Genomic DNA, 14,442 nt, shown 5'->3' on the forward strand with positions numbered 1-14,442 from the left:
CATAGAACGTTAAAATAATGTGTGTTCATTGAATTCATAAATGATATAAATGAAAAAAATGAAATTGAATCACAACTATTTATCTAAGACGCAACACAACGTAATGCAGTATATGCCTGGGCCTTAAAGTGGCATTTGTTCGCTTGTGTGTCTATGTAGACAAATTAACTCGTTCATGTAACGTTACGATTCACACATATTTGTTTTATGAAATTTGAAAAAAATAGGGCACAGAACTTTTTAAATTTGATACCAAATGACATTATTTAATATATTAACAATAACTGAATTAATTTTTTTTCATAAAATGATAACGATTTTTGCTATCAGAAAAATACGTGTATGAGCTGCTGACCCCTAATTATAGGGGCCAGCCCTTTTTTCTTAATTTTAAATGAAAGCTCTCGTTATTCTAAACAACTTTTGTTCTATATGTATTAACAAAATATTTTTAGTTTAAAGGTTATAATACAAAAAGCAACAAAATTTCAGCCCCGAAAAAATCTTAAACTTTGGCGACAAATAGCTCAAAAACTAACAAAGAAATTACCAAAATTTTCATGCCAGCAAAACTATAAAATGTTACCGACAATTTCGCCAAATTTCATGCATCTACCATCTGTAGTTCCCGAGATCAACTCTGGACAAAAGACCCCCCAATTTTCAATTAAAGGGCAATAACTCATAACCGGAAGTGAATTTTAAAAATTTGAAAAAAACGTCTAGAGATATTAATATCATCTACATACCCTGAAAGTTTCATAGCAATCAGACAAAAAATGTTCGAGAAATCTCGTGCACAAAATTTGCGGGAAAAAAAAAAAATAATAACTAGAGCAAAGCTCGTTGCAAAGCAACGAGTGGGTTTTCCGCTAATGTCGAAAGCAACGCTAGAAGTACGTCTAAGAAGCAGAGTTCTTTATCTAGTAACAAAGAAACCTAAGTACAAAAAGATAAAAAAAATCGAATGATTCTTGGTACAACTTAACATAATCCGAATGTTTTTAAGTACGACTTAACCAAAAACCCTTAACCATTTCAAGAACGACTTAACAAAAAAAACCCAATGTGTTTAAGTACGACTTAACAAATTTGACTTCATTTTAGGTACAAGTTTACTTTACCTTGAACTAACATCTTTTTTCTTAACCCAGAATGCAAAATTAAAATTTACGTAAAAAATCAATTTTGTTTAAAACATAATTCTGAGCAACTTTTTCTCTTCACTGCTTTTCAAAGGGTTGACCTTTCGTACTGTGTGCTCGTTGCGTCATTAATTGTCAGAAACTTATCGATGTGAAGTTTACTTTACTGTACCTCTGTGAATATTTTCTATGTAAAATTACTATGAACCAGACAACATTGAAATGGTGAACATTTCAAAGGGCCCCGCTTATGTAATTTCAGAGAATTCTGCTTTGACCTTGAGCTATAACTTGAAATTTTTCCAGCTGGCATAGAACTTTTAATTCAATTTCATTCCCCCTAACATACATGCATTTTTGTTCAATCTGACCAAGATTAAGCATATTTGGAAAATAATCTACTGTCTAAAACTAATTTTAAAAAGATCTGCTATGACCTTCCAGGGCTCTACATTAACTTTTTTTCCTACTTGTCCATTCGGACAAGTGACCAAAACATTTACTTGTCCGAACTTCAACTTCACTTGTCCGAAAAATTTTCAATATTAAAGATCAAATATTGTCAACTTGAGAACTACAGTACTCTATTACTAAAATAAAATCATTTATTGATTAATACTCTAGCTATAATTAATAACCTGACTTTTTAAATGGAAACTTAAAGTGTCTTTCCTATAATGATGTACATGTATTTGTTCTATATAACATTAAACATGATTTGTCAGCTGTAGCTTTGTCATGGCAAATTACAAGACATCTTAAATTTAGCATCAGGTTTAAAAATACATGTAACTGTTATATTGATTTCTCAGCTGTTTTTTAAACTAAACATGGAATGTCATCATAGTCTATCAATGATGAATGAAACCTAAAATAAGTTACATTTCTTTCCATAATCCTTTATCTTTGCTACCTTTTTTTCCTTTCTTTTTCTTAACATATGTGTTTGGTACTTTGTAAGAACTAAGATCCACACCTTGAAAGTTGTTTGAAATTAGTGAACTTCAATCCCGATCAAGAGTAACTCAATTGCATTGCAATTTGATGTCGGGATCGAAATTCAAAATAACTAATCGATAAACTTATAACGAGACTACAGATAAACTTATCACAAAACTTTCTTTTCTTTTTTAAATGTTGGAGACTTCTTACTATAAAAAATGCACTTGTCCAGTCGGACAAGTGGCCAGCAATATTCACTTGTCCGCATATTTTTTTAACTGGTACCGGACAAGCGGACAAGCGTTAATGTCGAGCCCTGCCTTCACATTGACTGACTTGGTTCAAGGTCACTGCACGCCATTAACCAATAAACTCTGTAAAGGTAAAATATTAGCCAAATTGGGGCTAAAAGGAGAGTATATCTATGCTCTTAAAATATGGATTTTTGTGTGATCTGATATGACCTTGACTCTTCATCTACAAATATCATTCGAGGTCATTGCATATATTTTGATCAAAGGCATCATGTGGGTGAAGTATGAGGCTGAATGGAGCAAAGGGAGAGAAGATATACTCCAGACAAGGATTTGTAAAAATATAATTCTGCTATGACCTTCACAGTTTCTTTTCACTGAAAATAGGTTCAAGGTCACTACACACCCTTTCACCCTTTTAAAACTCAAACGCTCTGCTTATGTGAAGTCTGAGCCAAATAAGGGTTAGTAGAAATTATATATGCTCTCAAAAAAGGATTTTTGCATGATCCGATATGATCTTCACCCTTTACCTAGAAATTTCATGCAAGGTCACTGCACATCGTTTAACCATAGAGACACTCTGTGAGTATTAGCCAGATTGGACCAAAGGGAAAAAAGATATGCACCAGACAAGGATTTTATATATATAATTCTGCTATGACCTTAACCTTATACCTAAAAACATGGTTCAAGGTCACTGCACATCCTTCAACCAAAGGAACCCTGTGGATGAGGTATGAGCCAGATTGGGCCAAGGGGAGAGAAGCTATGCTCCTGTCAAGCCATCTCGGATGGACAGACGGACAAATTGATCACTAGAAGGCGCCCGCATAAACATGCCTTTTTATCTAATTTAAAATAGTATCCATGCTATCTGCCCATGGTGAATAGTCATCAATATTTACAATATTTAACCAAAAAATAGCTTTTAAAAATATTTGAAAAGGTAAAAATTGTAAAAACCCCAGCGGGATTCGAACTCATGACTTACAGGTTCCTAGTAACCCTCTAACCCACTGTGCTAAGGAGTTATGTGACCATTTTTGAAAAGAAACTACATGTACTTATATAATTACACTTTATTATATTGTTTATTTCGATAAACAATACGTCACAACATGGAAGTGTCCCATATCACCTTAAACTCGGAACACCTCTGACCTAATAAGATCGCATCATTAAATACAAAGTTTGATTTAACTCTAATTTGTTTATCATCAAGAAATTGTGCATCGCTGACAAATAAAGTTTTCTTCTGTATAATGAAATACCAATTAACTGACTATTCGGACAATAGCAAGTTTATTGTCCCACAGCAACTATTTCCCTTGGCTTTGCCTCATTAAATAGTTGCTGTCTTTGGGGACAATAAACTTGCTATTGTCCTCATACCCAGTAAATACTAAATAGGCATATAATATCCCATCCACCTACATTTCATGTTATATAACCTCCCGTTTGTAACCTTCAATTTCACTGTAAAGTCAACATATCTGTCATAGCCGCAAGTTTCACAATTTATTTCTGCTTCTCATGTACTTAAAATCAGGGGCCTTAATATTGCTTACCAATTCCAACAAGAGACATCCCTCTAACTATTGATAATCATTAAAATTCATTTCATGAATCTACGCAACAATGATAAACCTTCAAGTACAGTCACTCTCAATTTTACAAAAATATTGACGGTACTTTATCCGAAACTGTTCCTTGTACCTTTAACTTAGTACACTAACATTTTTATGAAAAGACTAAGAAAGCTAATGCAATTCTGAGAAAAAGAATACCACATATTGCCAATTCCATTGAGGTTTAATAAAAATATGGCCATTTAAGTGAACCCACCATTTCCAATTTCCTTTAGTAAACACAGATTTACAGGGTTCTCCATAGTAAAACATCTTTACCTGACCTTTTAGAGGTCAACTTTTGTTCAACCACCTTTAAAAAGAAACCTTATTCAATACAACATACCCCTACATGATATAATCATGATAAAAGCTTCACATCACTTAGAAATACCCTTACATGTATACCCCCCACCCCCCAATCTTTTGATTTTCATAAAAAGTCATGGTTTGAAATGTTTTACCTAATTTTATGAAACGTGTGGCAATTTCCTTTAGTAATTTCTCACACATATGAAAACAATCATCAATGATTCTAAAATTTGATCTTTATTTGTTTATTGTATGATTTGTACCATTTTAATTAACAAATAGACAGCTGTCCTGCTTGTGATTTCTTGTTTTCATGAAAAAAGTAAGCTAACAATCATATTTAGTGAATATCTAATCTATTCTGATTTCTAGTCTCCTTCTAACCATGCTAAAACAGTAAGTTACAACCTACAAGTTAGACATCTGCCTTAAATTAAAATTAAATTCAAACACACCCAGGTAGCTGGAGACAGATCGAGTTGATTTCAATGAAAAATTTTCAAATTTGACATGTTTTTCTACTTTTTTTTATGCATATATACCTTAGAAAGGTAGAAATAGGTTGTTTCTTGTTCATTTCAAAAGTAATTATCATAGCAGATGTTATTTCAAAGTCAAATGTACATTTACATATCCTACATGTAATCTTAATGCAGACAATTAAATAGAGGGGGGGGGGGGGGATTTTTCAATTATGTAAACACATCTAAATATCTTTATGAAATAAAAAATAAACGAAACATAATTGCATACTTTTATTGAAAAACAAATTTTCACAGCAATTATGAATTTCTTTATAAACAGCCTTAATTTTGTTTTCATAATTTCTTATCAAACACAAACCACAACATGGCATGATGCTTTCTTCAAGTTCCATTATTGTTTATGCATTATCGGATTTAATTTGAATTACCGGTAAATAGTCTGTAGAACACAAGGAATATGCATGTGGATAGAGGTGACAGGTTAATCTCAGGAGCTGACCCACAAGAATCAACAGGTACCGGTAAAAGCCATGTGGTAACAAGAGTCTGTTTTGAGCTGAAATAAAAAAAAAAAAATAATTAGCTGTGTTTACATACATGTACTAGTAATAGCTGTGTTTACATTAACATATGCATAGTATTTCTGGAAAAAATACACTGACCATGCAGTGTAATAGGTATGACATATCCCAATACATGACATAACATTTAGGCAGTACAAGATCAAAAATTTGCATATCAAGTCATAATATAATATTAAAAAATTTTCATAGGTATAAACACTTATCAAATTGAGAGAGAGAGAGTTTGAGAGAGAGAGAGAGTTTATTACCGTACTTGTAGTGCAACAGTCAATATTTCAATTCGTAAATTACAAACGAATATTACCCACCGAACAGCGTCAAAGTACATGTACTGGTATTAGCTTCTGGTATACCATTTTTTATCAATTCTACTGTGTTTTTTTTTTTGCAAATAAATTTAGCAAGGGTTTTTGCTTATTTTCTTATAAATTACATGTTTTAAAAACAATACTATGTGTAATAAGCATAAAACAAGTATGAGTAAACTTAATGAAGAATTTTTAATAAATTATTTTTCACAGAATGTGGTACATTACATGTATGTCAATCTTTATAAAACTAGCGTATATTTCGTGCGCCATAAATTGCAAGTTTTTTGTAAATATCATTTACTTGCATGATAGGTATATATGGTCTAACCAAAATTTTCTTCACAAAGCTACAGCTGTATGTACCACATATATGTTTTGTCACAAGTATACATTTAAAAAAAAACAACCCCAAATTCCAACAGTTGAAATAAACTCAACTCATTCTCTGATAAGTTCATTGTGTTTTGTGCGTGCATATCTTATTTGTCTGCTGCAACAGCAGCCAATCAGCGGTAAGCTGAATCCACAAAAAGAAAGTTTGTGTTTTAGGAGCGGGTAAATTGTTTATGCGACACTGTCAAGAAAACCACACCAAATAATAACAGGAAACATAAATATTCACTTATATGTATTGTGTTGTAAAGTAAAGGTTTTTAACACTTATTGCATCTTGCAAAACATGTGATGACCCTTAATCATCTGTCATATATCTGATATACATGTATATGTAAAAGATGGGAGAAATAACGACGGAACAAACTGGGATTCGAACCTGGCCCTCTGAATCTCTAGTCAAGTGCTCTACCAACTGAGCTACATGTATCTGGCACCGGTATTCAAACCAGTCTGACCGTCACATTCCTTCCCCCTTAAATGATCTTCACCCTCGAAGATCACCCCTGGCAGGAGTTAACCTGTTAGTTCCAGGGGTTGGTCACAACACCAATATTGTAACAGGATGGGAGAAATAATGAAGGACCAAACCGGGATTTGAACCTGGGCCCCCTGAATCTCTAGTCAGGTGCTCTACCAACTGAGCTATCTGGCACTGGTATTCAAACCGGTCTGATCATCACATATATAAAGAATTATTTTAAACAATGTTGTTCAATAAAAAATAACACTCGCAACCTTCAGTTTTTGTCTGTAATTAATCAATATTGGCGTGCGATCAGTTCTCGCCGAGTACCATTTCTCACCAGTGCATTGTTACGTCATTTTATCAACACATAAAATTATATACGAAAATATGATGTTACAGTGCACCAGCGAGAAATGGTCCTCGACGAGAACTGCTTGCAGGCCAGTACTGCCAGTAGTCAGATTAAAAAAAGAGAATAAAAAATTACATTTAAAACATTAACAAGGACAATTTAAGTACACATCATAACTGCTAAACAAGAAAAATTATGTGAACTGGTAGAATAGTACGCATAGTTCTAACTTGTAACCTACATGTACAAGTACATGTACCGGGTAACCGTTGGTCTGCTAAACCTTTCTAATGATACAATGATTGGCATCATAAAGATATTAAAGTCATGTTTTAACTCTGAAGTCTGAAGTATACAATTTTATTTACTTGAAGTTATGTCTACAGGATATTCATGACTACATTTGGAGTCTTCTGCACAAGAATATATGATATGTTTCTAATGTTTCTAATTAGACCCTGCTTTGAATTTTGAGTTGAAAATTCACAATCTGTTATTTTTTTAAATAGATAAATTCAGTTACCCTTTCCAGTCCCCCATGAACCTCGAGCGAGTCTAAACATCCATGAAACATGTAAAAATTACACGTTAGCCTAGTAAACAAACACCCACACCATAACAAAAACAAACAGTGTGCACGTACTTACATGTACATCTATACTAGGCCTATATACTAAATTTTAACTTTAACTTTTTTAAACTTTAAAAGGAGTAAAAGCCTCACCTTCTTCAGTAACATCCACATAAATCACACACTTTAATGTCCATCTTTTCCCCTTTATTACTCGTAGCTTATCAACGGCTGATCGTCGACAGAAGTGTGGCTGTCAGAATTTCCTCGTAAACGATTCACACGAGAAAAATATCCACCTTAAACAAATATGTAGTATTGTTCCCTGTGCATGTTCATATGTTTCACAGTAAATTGAAAATGCATTTGTACGTCGAAAGAATACACAACTTCTCTTCTGCATTACGGCTCTCTCTTTTCTACAATGCCGTTCGTTACTGTTTACATTCGGCGCGCGCGCGGGGGTTACAAACAGGGGCGCCCCGACAAATAGTTGCACATAGAACGTTAAAATAATGTGTGTTCATTGAATTCATAAATGATATAGATGAAAAAAATGAAATTGAATCACAACTATTTATCTAAGACGCAACACAACGTAATGCAGTATATGCCTGGGCCTTAAAGTGGCATTTGTTCGCTTGTGTGTCTATGTAGACAAATTAACTCGTTCATGTAACGTTACGATTCACACATATTTGTTTTATGAAATTTGAAAAAAATAGGGCACAGAACTTTTTAAATTTGATACCAAATGACATTATTTAATATATTAACAATAACTGAATTAATTTTTTTTCATAAAATGATAACGATTTTTGCTATCAGAAAAATACGTGTATGAGCTGCTGACCCCTAATTATAGGGGCCAGCCCTTTTTTCTTAATTTTAAATGAAAGCTCTCGTTATTCTAAACAACTTTTGTTCTATATGTATTAACAAAATATTTTTAGTTTAAAGGTTATAATACAAAAAGCAACAAAATTTCAGCCCCGAAAAAAGCTTAAACTTTGGCGACAAATAGCTCAAAAACTAACAAAGAAATTACCAAAATTTTCATGCCAGCAAAACTATAAAATGTTACCGACAATTTCGCCAAATTTCATGCATCTATCATCTGTAGTTCCCGAGATCAACTCTGGACAAAAGACCCCCCAATTTTCAATTAAAGGGCAATAACTCATAACCGGAAGTGAATTTTAAAAATTTGAAAAAAACGTCTAGAGATATTAATATCATCTACATACCCTTAAAGTTTCATAGCAATCAGACAAAAAATGTTCGAGAAATCTCGTGCACAAAATTTGCGGGAAAAAAAAAAATAATAACTAGATTCGATCTCGTTGCGAGCAACGAGTGGGTCTTCCGTCCAATTTTTGAATAAATAAGATTAAACTTATCAATTCAAAGATAAAATCGTAGATCTAAGCGAAAAAAAGAGAAAAAAATTTTGCGGCACTCGAGGCTTGAACCCGGGTCGCCTGAGCCATGTCCACGACTATAACGACTGAGCTACTCGGACTCCGCTTCAGAACTTTGACGCTTTATCTCTCGAGAATGCCTTGATCGATTTTAAAACTAATTACATATTCTTAATCAGTGAAAGGGTCACTATAAGGTGTAAAAATTTCAAAGAAAAATATTAAAAAACTAGAGCAAAGCTCGTTGCAAAGCAACGAGTGGGTTTTCCGCTAATGTCGAAAGCAACGCTAGAAGTACGTCTAAGAAGCAGAGTTCTTAATCTAGTAACAAAGAAACCTAAGTACAAAAAGATAAAAAAAATCGAATGATTCTTGGTACAACTTAACATGATCCGAATGTTTTTAAGTACGACTTAACCAAAAACCCTTAACCATTTCAAGAACGACTTAACAAAAAAAAACCAAAGTGTTTAAGTACGACTTAACAAATTTGACTTCATTTTAAGTACAAGTTTACTAACATCTCTTTTCTTAACCCAGAATGCAAAATTAAAATTTATGTAAAAAATCAATTTTGTTTAAAACATAATTCTGAGCAACTTTTCCTCTTCACTGCTTTTCAAAAGGTTGACCTTTCGTACTGTGTGCTCGTTGCGTCATTAATTGTCAGAAACTTATCGATGTAAAGATTACTTTACTGTACTTCTGTGAATATTTTCTATGTAAAATTACTATGAACCAGACAACATTGAAATGGTGAACATTTCAAAGGACCCCGCTTATGTTATTTCAGAGAATTCTGCTTTGACCTTGACCTATAACTTGAAATTTTTCAAGCTGGCATTGAACTTTTAATTCAATTTCATTCCCCCTAACATACATGCATTTTTGTTCAATCTGACCAAGATTAAGCATATTTGGAAAATAATCTTCTATCTAAAACTAATTTTAAAAAGATCTGCTATGACCTTCACATTGACAGACTTGGTTCAAGGTCACTGCACGCCATTAACCAATAAACTCTGTAAAGGTAAAATATTAGCCAAATAGGGGCTAAAAGGAGAGTATATCTATGCTCTTAAAATATGGATTTTTGTGTGATCTGATATGACCTTGACTCTTCATCTACAAATATCATTCGAGGTCATTGCATATATTTTGAACAAAGGCATCATGTGGGTGAAGTATGAGGCTGAATGGAGCAAAGGGAGAGAAGATATACTCCGGACAAGGATTTTTAAAAATATAATTCTGGTATGACCTTCACAATTTCTTTTCACTGAAAATAGGTTCAAGGTCACTACACACCCTTTCACCCTTTACTCAAAAGCTCTGCTTATGTGAAGTCTGAGCCAAATAGGGGTTAGTAGAAATTATATATGCTCTCAAAAAAGGATTTTTGCATGATCCGATATGATCTTCACCCGTTACCTAGAAATTTCATGCAAGGTCACTGCACATCGTTTAACCATAGAGACACTCTGTGAGTATTCGCCAGATTGGACCAAAGGGAAAAAAGATATGCCCCAGACAAGGATTTTATATATATAATTCTGCTATGACCTTAACCTTATACCTAAAAACATGGTTCAAGGTCACTGCACATCCTTCAACCAAAGGAACCCTGTGGATGAGGTATGAGCCAGATTGGGCCAAGGGGAGAGAAGCTATGCTCCTGTCAAGCCATCTCGGATGGACAGACGGACAAATTGATCACTAGAAGGCGCCCGCATAAACATGCCTTTTTATCTAATTTAAAATAGTATCCATGCTATCTGCCCATGGTGAATAGTCATCAAAACCATTCATCAGCAGAATTTGATTTCCCTCCTTTTTAAGGTGGTATGGGACATCTGTTGATATTAATGTGGATTAAAGTACTATATAATTGAAAACTTTTCACTGGTTTAGAATTTTCAAATTTTACAATATTTAACCAAAAAATAGCTTTTAAAAATATTTGAAAAGGTAAAAATTGTAAAAACCCTAGCGGGATTCGAACTCATGACTTACAGGTTCCTAGTAAACCCTCTAACCCACTGTGCTAAGGAGTTAGGTGACCATTTTTGAGAAGAAACTACATGTACTTATATAATTACACTTTATTTTATTGTTTATTTCGATAAACAATACGTCACAACATGGAAGTGCCCCATATCACCTTAAACTCGGAACACCTCTGACCTAATAAGATCGCCGCATTAAATACAAAGTTTGATTTAACTCTAATTTGTTTATCATCAAGAAATTCTGCATCGCTGACAAATAAAGTTTTCTTCTGTATAATGAAATACCAATTAACTGACTATTCGGACAATAGCAAGTTTATTGTCCCATTCCACAGCAACTATTTCCCTTGGCTTTGCCTCACTAAATATTTGCTGTCTTGGGGGACAATAAACTTGCTATTGTCCTCATACCCAGTAAATACTAAATAGGCATATAATATCTAATCCACCTACATTTCATGTTATATAACCTCCCGTTTGTAACCTTCAATTTCACTGTAAAGTCAACATATCTGTCATAGCCGCAAGTTTCACAATTTATTTCTGCTTCTCATGTACTTAAAATTAGGGGCCTTAATATTGCTTACCAATTCCAACAAGAGACATCCCTCTAACTATTGATAATCATTAAAATTCATTTCATGAATCTACGCAACAATGATAAACCTTCAAGTACAGTCACTCTCAATTTTACAAAAATATTGACGGTACTTTATCCGAAACTGTTCCTTGTATCTTTAACTTAGTACACTAACATTTTTATGAAAAGACCGTTTGTCTTAGAAATAAGAAAGCTAATGCAATTCTGAGAAAAAGAATACCACATATTGCCAATTCCATTGAGGTTTAATAAAAATATGGCCATTTAAGTGAACCCACCATTTCCAATTTCCTTTAGTAAACACAGATTTACAGGGTTCTCCATAGTAAAACATCTTTATCTGACCTTTTAGAGGTCAACTTTTGTTCAACCACCTTTAAAAAGAAACCTTATTCAATACAACATATGCCTACATGATATAATCATGATAAAAGCTTCACATCACTTAGAAATACCCTTACATGTATACCCCCCACCCCCCAATCTTTTGATTTTCATAAAAAGTCATGGTTTGAAATGTTTTACCTAATTTTATGAAACATGTGGCAATTTCCTTGAGTCATTTCTCACACATATTTGAAAACAATCATCAATGATTCTAAAATGTGATCTTTATTTGTTTATTGTATGATTTGTACCATTTTAATTGACAAATAGACAGCTGTCCTGCTTGTGATTTCTTGTTTTCATGAAAAAAGTAAGCTAACAATCATATTTAGTGAATATCTAATCTATTCTGATTTCTAGTCTTCTTCTAACCATGCTAAAACAGTAAGTTACAACCTACAAGTTAGACATCTGCCTTAAATTAGAATTAAATTCAAACACACCCAGGTAGCTGGAGACAGAGTTGATTTCAATGAAAAATGTTCAAATTTGACATGTTTTTCTACTTTTTTATGCATATATACCTTAGAAAGGTAGAAATAGGTTGTTTCTTGTTCATTTCAAAAGTAATTATCATAGCAGATGTTATTTCAAAGTCAAATGTATATTTACATATCCTACATGTAATCTTAATGCAGACAATTAAATAGAGGGGGGGGGGTTCAATTATGTAAACACATCTAAATATCTTTATGAAATAAAAAATAAAGGAAACATAATTGTATACTTTTATTGAAAAACAAATTTTCACAGCAATTATGAATTTCTTTGCACAGCCTTAATTTTGTTTTCATAATTTCTTATCAAACACAAACCACAACATGGCATGATGCTTTCTTCAAGTTCCATTATTGTTCATGCATTATCGGATTTAATTTGAATTACCAGTAAATAGTCTGTAGAACACAAGGAATATGCATGTGGATAGAGGTGACAGGTTAATCTCAGGAGCTGACCCACAAGAATCAACAGGTACCGGTAAAAGCCATGTGGTAACAAGAGTCTGTTTTGAGCTGAAATAAATAAAAAAAATAATTAGCTGTGTTTACATACATGTACTAGTAATAGCTGTGTTTACATTAACATATGCATAGTATTTCTGTAAAAAGTACACTGACCATGCAGTGTAATAAGTATGACATATCCCAATACATGACATAACATTTAGGCAGTACAAGATCAAAAATTTGCATATCAAGTCATAATATAATATTAAAAAATTTTCATAGGTATAAACACTTATCAAATTGAGAAAGAGAGAGAGTTTGAGAGAGAGAGAGTTTATTACCGTACTTGTAGTGCAACAGTCAATATTTCAATTCGTAAATTACAAACGAATATTACCCACTGAACAGCGTCAAAGTACATGTACTGGTATTAGCTTCTGGTATACCATTTTTTATCAATTCTACTGTGTATTTTTTGTTTCAATTGCAAATAAATTTAGCGAGGGTTTTTGTTTATTTTCTTATAAATTACATGTTTTAAAAATAATACTACGTGTAATAAGTATAAAACATGTATGAGTAAACTTAATGAAGAATTTTTAATAGATTATTTTTCAAAGAATGTGGTACATTACATGTATGTCAATCTTTATAAAACTAGCGTATATTTCGTGTGCCATAAATTGCAAGGTTTTTGTAAATATCATTTACTTGCATGATAGGTATACATGGTCTAACCAAAATTTTCTTCATAAAGCTACAGCTGTATGTACCACATATATGTTTTGTCACAAGTATACATTTTAAAAAAAAATACCCAAATTCCAACAGTTTAAATAAACTCAACTCATTCTCTGATAAGTTCATTGTGTTTTGTGCGTGCATATCTTATTTGTCTGCTGCAACAGCAGCCAATCAGCGGTAAGCTGAATCCACAAAAAGAAAGTTTGTGTTTTAGGAGCGGGTAAATTGTTTATGCGACACTGTCAAGAAAACCACACCAAATAATAACAAGAAACATAAATATTCACTTAAATGTATTCTGTTGTAAAGTAAAGGTTTTTAACACTAACCAAAACCAGAAAAATTAAGGATAAGTATATGAATTACAAATAAAATGAAATAATACTTGTTGATGTAGATTTCATGAGAATGCATCAATTGTAGTACGCAACTTGTAGTACATGTACTATTATGCGCAGTGATTTCGCACTGTCTGGGGCGCTGTTCCGTTGCACCGCGCACCAACGCTGTCAAAATTCCCCCCATGCATCAAAAATTTTCTGGGGAAAACACTGCACTTATTGCATCTTGCAAAACATGTAATGACCTTAATCATCTGTCATATATCTGATATACATGTATATGTAAAAGATGGGAGAAATAACGACGGAACAAAGTGGGATTCGAACCTGGCCCTCTGAATCTCTAGTCAAGTGCTCTACCAACTGAGCTACATGTATCTGGCACCGGTATTCAAACCAGTCTGACCGTCACATTCCTCCCCCTTAAATGATCTTCACCCTCGAAGATCATCCCTGGCAGGATCGAGTTAACCTGTTAGTTCCAGGGGTTGGTCACAACACCAATATTGTAACAGGATGGGAGAAATAATGAAGGGATTTGAA

The 14,442-nt window shown here is 33.2% G+C and overlaps 1 long non-coding RNA gene across 1 annotated transcript; it reads right to left on the reverse strand.

The window, feature by feature from the left end:
• Window positions 1–5,022: 5,022 nt before the first annotated feature.
• Window positions 5,023–8,768, reverse strand: LOC136274141 (uncharacterized). The gene is made up of 2 exons (XR_010712434.1): window positions 7,603–8,768; window positions 5,023–5,325 (listed from the first exon to the last, which is right to left on the reverse strand). It is a non-coding gene; the product is annotated as an uncharacterized lncRNA (long non-coding RNA).
• Window positions 8,769–14,442: the final 5,674 nt, after the last annotated feature.

The sequence above is a fragment of the Magallana gigas genome, chromosome 3, assembly GCF_963853765.1.
Source record: "Magallana gigas chromosome 3, xbMagGiga1.1, whole genome shotgun sequence".
Taxonomy (NCBI): Eukaryota; Metazoa; Mollusca; class Bivalvia; order Ostreida; family Ostreidae; genus Magallana; species Magallana gigas.